Genomic DNA, 9397 nt, shown 5'->3' with positions numbered 1-9397 from the left:
ACAGGGGTGGGGAGAGACCTTGGAGAAGGGGGGAAGGAAATGACTTCACTGATGTCATTGTGACCCTCAGAGGAGGTAGTGACTGTGTGGGTGACCCCGTCTCCCAGTCACAGATAGTTGTCTGTTTTTTAACCTTTCCAATCCTGTTTCCCAAGGACTTAAATGAAAGATGTGAGGATTTCCAAAACACTCCTTGTTAGGAAGGCAACCCTAGGGAAAGGCAGTCTGGGATTAAACTTGAATTTTTCCAGGCCTAACAGAGGTAAGCTCTCTGCCCATGGGCAGAGTCTGGCTCTTTTCTGAAAATCCCCGGCCTTAGTACCAGCCTCCCCACTGCACTAGTGCCTCTTCCCTGAGCTGCTACCCTTTTCCGTGCGTGGACCCCCGCCTCCCCTGCCTGAGCCCAGTCTCCTGGGTGCAGAGGCCTTGCTAGGCTTGTCCCCCTACATGACCTGGTGCAGGGTCGTCAGGGGCTCAGGCGTGAGGACACGGGTAAGTAGTTCCTTGGTCCTCCTCTCCTGCCCTTTGAGCTCCCCTTCGCCCATAATCCCTGGCGTTCGTATGTAGGATGACAAGCAGATGATGAAGGGCTACCCATAAGACATGTGGAAAAGAAGGAGAGCAGCCCCCAGCTTTGCTTGCAAGATGGAGGTGCTTCTGGTACACATGTGGTCCGCCGTCTCCCTGCGTTGATGGTACATCAGCTGTTTGGCTGGAGGATGGCTCACCTGCTCCCTGGAACACTGTCAATTCACCTGCGGGACCCACTCTGCCAGAGTAATAATTAAAAGATGGCTCTAGGCTCACGTAATGCCCAAGATAGCACGTTACCGCCACATGCTCTAGCATAGCCACCAAAGCGCCCTTGGGAACCCTGGGTGAGTGCAGAATGGGCAGGGGACAGGGTCCTAGGATGTAGCCCCAGGCCAGAGAGGTGGCAGCTGGGGTTCTGGGTGGAGCGCAGAACCCGCGCTCTGGTGAGGCCACAGCCACCAGCCAGCAGGGCCCTTGCTAATAAGAGAGAGCCTGTGGGCAGGCCCAGCTGAGCCCGGCTGGCAGACAGGCACTGATAGCCAGTAGGACCACAGGCAGAGGGCGAGACGGACTTGGAGGATTCGGAGGAGAGGCTGGCAGACAACGAAGAGGCTGCGAGCCTGTCAGGAAGCTGGAAGTTGCTGGCCTTGGCGGGGGTGGGGTGGGGGCCTCGCATGTGACAGCATCATCTGAACAACTTGATCTGCTGCTAATTGAGCGGCTGACACAGCAGAACCATGTGACCTGGTGCAGCTGAGACCTGAGGCTCTGTTCCCCTGGCTCCCGGGAGCAGGAGAACCACCTGCCAGGGCTGCGGGGAAGGCTGGTGACGCCAGGGAGAGGGGGCCGGGCAGGCCTGTGGGCCAGCGCACCCGGGGCCTGGCCGCAGTCCTGAGGAAGGCCTGGCTCCAGGGCTTCACTTCCCGCACAGGCCCTCTGTCCAGCTGGCGGGCATCTTCTGAGCCATGATGGCGATTCCAGCCCAGGCCCCCTTCTTGCTCTGTTTGTGCAGTCTGATGCTGTCCTGTTTCGTCCTCCACCACTCGCCCCGTCTTAAAGGTGATGCGCTTCAGGGCTCGGGATGGTTAGGGGACAGCTGATGAGCAGTCAGACTGCAGTGATGTGGTCCCCATGGTTCTTGATGCCAGAAATGATGCTTGACAGTCTCATCTGAGAGAGGAAAAAGAAAAAAGGTTTGTCCTGTGGTTGGTTTATTTCACTCAGCATAGCATCCTCCAGGGTCACCCATGCTGTGCCACATGGCAGGATTTTTTTTTTTAAGGCTGAATAATATTCCATTATATATTAACATTTTCTTTATCAGTTAATGGACACTTAGGTTGTTTTTCCTTATCTTGGCTATTGTGAATAACATGGCAGTGGACATGTGGGTATCATATCTTTTTGCCTTTTCATACTGTTCATGGGGTTCTCAAGGTAAGAATACTGAAGTGGTTTGTCATTTCCTTCTCCAGTCGACCACGTTTTGTCAGAACTCTCCACCATGACCAGTCCATCTTGGATGGCCCTACACAGCATGGCTCATAGTTTCATTGAGTTAGACAAGGCTGTGATCAGTTTGGTTAGTTTTCTGTAATTGTGTTTTCCATTTTGTCTGCCTTCTGATGCATAAAGATAATAGGCTATGGAAGCTTCCTGATGGGAGGGACTGGCTGTGGGGGAATCTGGGTCTTGTTCTGATGGACAGAAATGATATGGACCTAACAGAAGCAGAATATTAAGAAGAGGTGGCAAGAATACACAGAAGAACTATACAAAAAAGATTTTAATGACCCAGATAACCACAATGGTGTGATCACTCACCTAGAGCCAGACATCCTTGAATGTGAAGTCAAGTTGGGCCTTAAGAAGCATCACTATGAATAAAGCTAGAGGAGGTGATGGAATTCCAGCTGAGTATTTTAAATCCTAAAAGATGATGCTGTTAAAGTGCTTCACTCAATATGCCAGCAAATTTGGAAAACTCAGCAGTGGCCACAGGACTGGAAAAGGTCAGTTTTCATTCCAGTCCCAAAGAAAAGGCAATGCCAAAGAATGTTCAAACTACTGCACAATTACATTCATCTCACACGCTAGCAAAGTAATGTTCAAAATTCTCCAAGCTAGGCTTCAACAATACGTGAACTGAGAACTTCCAGATGTTCAAGCTGGATTTAGAAAAGGCAGAGGAACCAGAGATTAAATTGCCAACATCCATTTGATCATAGAAAAAGCAAGAGAATTCCAGAAAAACATCTACTTCTGCTTCATTGACTATGCCAAAGCCTTTGACTGTGTGTATCACGACAAACTGTGGAAAGTACTTGAAGAGATGGGAATACCAGGCCACCTTACCTGCCCCTTGAGAAATCTGTATGCAGGTCAAGAGGCAACAGTTAGAACTGGACATGGAACAACAGACTGGTTCCAAATTGAGAAAGAAGTACGTCAAGGCTGTATATTGTCACCTTGTTTATTTAACTTATATGCAAAGTAGATCATGTGAAATGCTGGGCTGGATGAAGCACAGGTTGGAATCAGGATTTCCAGGAGAAATATCAATAACCTCAGATATGCAGATGACACCTCCCTAATAGCAGAAAGCAAAGAGGAAATAAAGCATCTCTTGAAGAAAGTGAAAAAGAAGAGTGAAAAAGCTGGCTTAAAACTCAACATTCAAAAAACTAAGATCATGGCATCCAGTCCCATCACTTCATGACAAATAGATGGGGAAACAATGGAAACACTGACAGACTTTATTTTCTTAGGCTCCAGAATCACTGCAGATGATGACTGCAGCCATGAAATTAGAAGATCTTTGCTCTTTGGAGGAAAAGCTATGACAAATGTAGACAGCATATTAAAAAGCAGAGACATTACTTTACTGACAAAGGTCTGCATAGTCAAAGCTATCATTTTTCCACTAGTCATGTGTGGATGGGAGATTTGGACCATAAAGAAAGCTGAGTGCCAAAGAATAGATTCTTTCGAACTGTGGTGTTGGAGAAGACTCTTGAGAGTCCCTTGGACAGCAAGGAGATCAAACCAGTCAACCCTATAGGAAATCAATCCTGACTATTCATTGGAAGGACTGATACTGAAGCTGAAGCTCCAATCCTTTGGCCACCTGATGCGAAGAATGGACTCAATGGAAAAGACCCTGATGCTGGGAGGGATTGGGGGCAGGAGGAGAAGGGGATGACAGAGGATGAGATGATTGGATGGCATCACCAACTCGACGGACATGAGTTTGAGCAAACTCTGAAAGTTGGTGATGGACAGGGAACCCTGGCATGCTGCAGTCCATGGGGTTCCAAAGAGATGGACATGACTGAGTGACTGAACTGAACTGGACATGGGGGTGCAAATATCTCTGACCTCAATTCCTTCTGGATAAATATCCAGAGGTGAGGTTCTATGATTCCACTGATATGAGGTATCTTAAATAGTCCATCTCAAAAGGAAATCCTCTGACACTGTTGGCAAGAATGTAAACTGGTGCAGCCATTATGGAAAAAGAGTGTGGAGGTTCCTCAAAAATCTAAAGATAGAGTTGCCATATGATCCAGCAATCTCACTCCTGGGCATTTATCCAGACTAAACCATCATTCAAAAAGATACATGCACCCCAATGTTCAGAGCAGCAATATTCACAATAACCAAGACATGAAAACAATGTAAATGTCCACGGACAGATGAATGGATAAAGAAAATATGGTACATACACACAATGGGATACTACTCGTTCATATAAAAGAATGACATTCACAGCCACATGGATGGCCCTAGAGGTTATCATACCAAGTGACGTATGTCAGACAAAGACAAATACTATATGATATTGCCTATATGTGGAATCTAAAATGTGATATAAATGAACTTACCTACAAAACAGTAACTGACTCACAGATATAGAAAACAGACTTGTGGTTGCCAAGGGGGAAGATGGGAGAGGGAAGGATTGGGAGTTTGGGATCCTTGCAGTAGGTGCAAACAATTATATATAGGATGGATAAGCCACAAGGTATATTACAGGGAAGTAATTCAATATCTATGATAAACCAAAATGGAAAAGAATATGAAAAATAATGTATATATGTATAACCAAATCACTTTGCTGTATGGTAGAAATGAACACAACATTGTAAATCAACTATACATCAATAAAGTAAATTAAAAATAAAGTGTAATAGTCCATCTCATATAGAGTGAGAGACTAGAAAAAGCACTCCCCTGGGGCTGGGGAGTGGGGACAAAGGAATTGTTCAATAGTTGTTCAATTGTTCAACATTTTAGTTGTGCTGGTAAGTTCTCGAGCTCTGTCTGTAGATGACACTGTGTCTGTTGGTAACAATACTGTGTGTGTGTGCGTGCATTCAGCACTCTATTGTGCATTTAAGCAGCTATAAGAGGGGAGGTCTCATGTTAAGTGCTCTTACATGATAAAATAAAAATTTTTAAAAAAGGATAGAAGGAAGGAAGGGATCCATGGTGACCCCCTCTGTCATAACGTTCATGGATTTCTTTAAAACGTTTTGATTCTAAACAAGTAGGGACAATTTGGGGCACTGGAATATCTCATTCTCATCTGATCATTTGCAGCCTGAACAGTGCTTTGGTTTTCACTCTTCATCAGGTAGATATTTTCTCCATTTTTTCAGATGTGTGTAAACCTAGGTTCAGGCAATGAGAAGCTTCCCCTGGTAATGGAGTGGGTGCCCACCACTGGAGACGAGCTCAGGTGCCACTTGCCACATGTCATCACAGAGTCATCATGGGAGTGGGCACTGATTTCTCAGCCTGAAATCAACCCCCAGCACCGCCCAGCTCAGATTTGGCCAACAATCATGCATCTGTTCCAACCAGGCATCCATTTTTGTGGTTTCATCCTTCAGGTCCTTTATTTGTTCCATTATTTGACTAACCCAGGGGATTAGGCCAGCGTAGGAGGCTTTGATGCAGCGGGAGGAGTGTTCAAGTGTCTCTGTCCCCCTCTCTCCATATCTAAGTGCTTCTCCCTCCTGGTGGCCCCGAGGAATGGTAGGCCTGGCTCACAAAAATGCAAGAGGGTCCGTGTGCGGCCCTGTGTGTCCCTATAGATGAGAAAGCCAGCTCAAATGAAGAGAAAGGTCTGGACTCTCACATTTTTTTTCACAGAAAGTGAAAAATCAATTCATGACCTTAAAGAAGTTTATGAATTCCTAGCTTAGAAATCAATGCACATTGATTTCTGTGTCTCTGCATGGCTGTACATGTACACCATCAGATGATGAAAGCTGTATTTTGTTGGGCTTGGACTAGGGATAAGCAGGTGCCATTTCTACCAGATCACCAAGAGTAAAAAGGAAAAAGAAAGTCCATTCTGCCACATCTCAGTCTGCATCCTGGGGCTTCTGGCTGTGACTTCCTTGTCCTATAGCCAGCTCAGGTTGGGGGTTAGCAGTATGAATTCCTGAGCCTGTCACAGCCCACTCCACCCTCCAGTCCTCTTCCTCACACCCCTTCCTCTGCAGGTCCCTCCCCCCACACACCTGGCTTTCCTGAGATGGTTTTTAATGTAAGAGTTGGACCATCAAGAAACTGAGCGCCGAAGAACTGACGCTTTTGAACTGTGGTGCTAGAGAAGACTCTTGAGAGTCCCTTGGACTTCAAGGAGATCCAGCCCGTCCATTCTAAAGGAAATCAACCCTAAATATTCATTAGAAGGACTGATGCTGAAGGTGAAGCTCCAATAATTTGGCTACCTGATGTGAAGAACTGATTCACTGGAAAAGACCCTGATGCTGGGAAAGGCTGAGAGCCGGAGGAGTAGGGGCGACAGAGAATGAGATGATCAGATGGTATCACTGACTCAATGGACATAAGTTTGAGAAAACTCCGGGAGGTAGTGGAGGACAGGGAAGCCTGGCATGTGGTAGTTCATGGGGTCCAAAGAGTGAGACACGACAGTGACTGAAAACAACAACAGATTTTCAGGTGAGGAATTGCTAAGGAAGAAAAAGGTGGGAGCAAGACAGACAAGCACGGAAAGTGTCACGTAAGGATGGCTTGATAAGTTACGTTTGAACAGGATAATGCCGTTTAAAGAATGCTTTCCCTACAGATGACATTATGTCATCTGATTCCCTACCATCCGAGGTTGTTGGCCAAAGCAGGTACCACTGTCATCATTTCGCAAATAAGGGAGTGGACACTAAGAAAGCTTGTGGTGTACCTGGTGTGTAACACAGTCGGCACTGACAGGAGGTCTCTGTCCCCACTCTCATATCCCGGGGTGCCTGCTCCAGTGTCAGGGGACAGGATAGCTTGTCCATGCCCAAGCATGCTGGGACCTGCAGGCAAAGGAGAAAACTCTATTAGTATACTCAAAGGGAAAAGGTACAGACGTGCATGAAACATTGAAAGACGGTAATGCAGTTGAGAAGGCAATGGCACCCCACTCCAGTACTCTTGCCTGGAAAATCCTATGGATGGAGGAGCCTGGTAGGCTGCGGTCCATGGGGTTGCTAAGAGTCAGATATGACTGAGCGACGTCCCTTTCACTTTTCACTTTCATGCATTGGAGAAGGAAATGGCAACCCACTCCAGTGTTCTTGCCTGGAGAATCCCAGGGACGGGGGAGCCTGGTGGGCTGCTGTCTATGGGGTCGCACAGAGTTGGACACGACTGAAGTGACTTAGCAGCAGCAATGCAGTTGAGTCAGTAGAAGAATACACACAAATGTCTGTTGGGGGGGGGGGGCCTGAGGTGGGAGAATCTGGGCAAGAGAAGGAGACAATGGACTTGGGGTCCTGCTGGGCCAAGGATGCAGGGTCCCCAAGGGATCTAGGACCATCAGCCCGAGAGGCAGCTGAGGGACTGGAACCCCTAAGAAGGACCCCTAGGCCCCTTACACTTGACTGTTCCCAGGTGATTTCTGCAACCCTCCCCCTCCACACAGCCCCTCCCTCCCGCCCCCCGCCCCCGACTCCTGCTCCTGCTTTGACTTAGAGCTCAATTGCTTCAACTTGTAGCTCAGTTGGTACCATCTGCTGTTTGCCTGGTCCTGGAGCCCAGAGCTCTCTCTCTTACCCTCCACCTCCATCAACCACCAGCTGTCATTTATTTCACTTCTTACGTTTCCTTGAATCCCTTTCTTTAATTCCTCCTCTCTCTCTCTCCTAGCTCAAGTTCCCAAAAACTTCTTACATAAAGTATTGGTGTCCCCTCCTCAGATAGGTCTATTTATTTGGTTTTTAAAATCCCAGTATTACTCAGACATAAAAAGGAATGAAATTAAGTCATTTGCAGTGGATGAACCTAGAGTCTATCACACAGAGTGAATTAAAGTCAGAGAAGCACAAATACGGTATATTAACGCATATATGCGGAATCTAGAAAGATGGTACAGACGAACGTTATTTGCAGGGCAGGAGGAGAGACACAGATATAGACGACGGGCTTGTGGACACGGGGGAGAGAGGGGAGGGTGGGGTGAATTAGGACAGAAGTGCTGACATGTATGCGCCACCGTGTGTAAAACAGAGCTAGTGGGCAGCTGCTCTGCAGCACAGGGAGCTAGGCCGGTGCTCTGTGATGACCTAGAGGGGTGGGATCGGGGGTGTGGGGAGGGAGACTGAGGAAGAAGGAGGATATCAATATGTATACATACAAATGATTCTCGACGTTGTACAGCAGAAACTAACATAACATTGTAACGCAACTCTGCTCCAAGGGGCGGGGGGCGGGGGGCGGGGGGTGGGGTGGGGAAGCCAAGGTGGCAGGAAAAGTCACTTAACTGTGACTTCTTCCCTTTCTCTCTCCCCCTTTCCTCTGGGCTTGAGGACAGAGTCAAGCCCAGCGAGGATGAGATTCAGGCCCTTGTAAGGATGGGAGTCAGGCCCCAGTGAGGACCGAGTCAGGCCCCAGTGAGGACAGACTCAGGCCCAGTGAGGATGAGAGCCAGGCGCTAGTGAGGATGAGATTCCTATCCAGTGAGGACCAAGTAAGGTCCCAGTGAGGACAGAGTCAGGCCCTGTGAGCACAGAGTCAGGCCCCAGTGAGGACAGAATAAGGCCCAGTGAGGATAGAATCAGGCCCTAGTGAGGATAGAGACAGGCCCAGGAAGAACCGAGTCAGGCCCCAGTGAGGACAGAATCAGGCCCAAAGAAGACAGAATCAGCCCCATTGAGGACCGAATCAGGCCCTAGTGAGGACAGAGTCAGACCCCCGTGAGAACCGAGTCAGGTCCCAGTGAGGACAGAGACAGGCCCAGTGAGGACAGATTCAGGCTGCAGTGAGGTCAGTGTCTGGCACCAGCCAGGACCATGGACTCTAGAAGTAACCAGTGTGCAGCAGAACTGGTCTGGAATTTCTGGAGGACTCCCCAGACCTTGGCACAGTCTGTGGGACTGCAAATCTCAAAAAGACAGCGGTGGAAGCTTTCTAGTAACCCAGTCACACAGGGAGCTTGAAAGAGAAATTAAGGTGAGTTATACAAAGATATATTTCTTATATACACTTAAATTTTTGGACTGTGATTCATAGACACTAGCCCTATGTATTGCCAATAAATTTCAGAGACTTTCAGATTTCAATTTTAAAACAAAGCCATGTTTCATGTCTCTCCTTACAACTCCCCGCCGAGCCCCCACCAGCTGCCTGAGTGACCTAGCTTAAATGTGCATCTGATCATTTCATCCCCAAATTGAAAACCCTCGGAGCCTCTCCATGCTCGCAGAATCAAGTCTGAAGGTCTTAGTGGGACTGTCTGTGATCTCCACACCGCCCTGGTCTGGAGGATGCTGGAGAGGTAGGTGGAGAACAGCTTTCAGTGGAAGCCTGCCTGCTCCCTCCTCTTCCCATCTCAGGAAGGACTCAGAGG

The sequence above is a fragment of the Budorcas taxicolor genome, chromosome 25, assembly GCF_023091745.1.
Source record: "Budorcas taxicolor isolate Tak-1 chromosome 25, Takin1.1, whole genome shotgun sequence".
Classification (NCBI taxonomy): Eukaryota; Metazoa; Chordata; class Mammalia; order Artiodactyla; family Bovidae; genus Budorcas; species Budorcas taxicolor.
Note: the sequence above shows the minus strand (reverse complement) of the source record.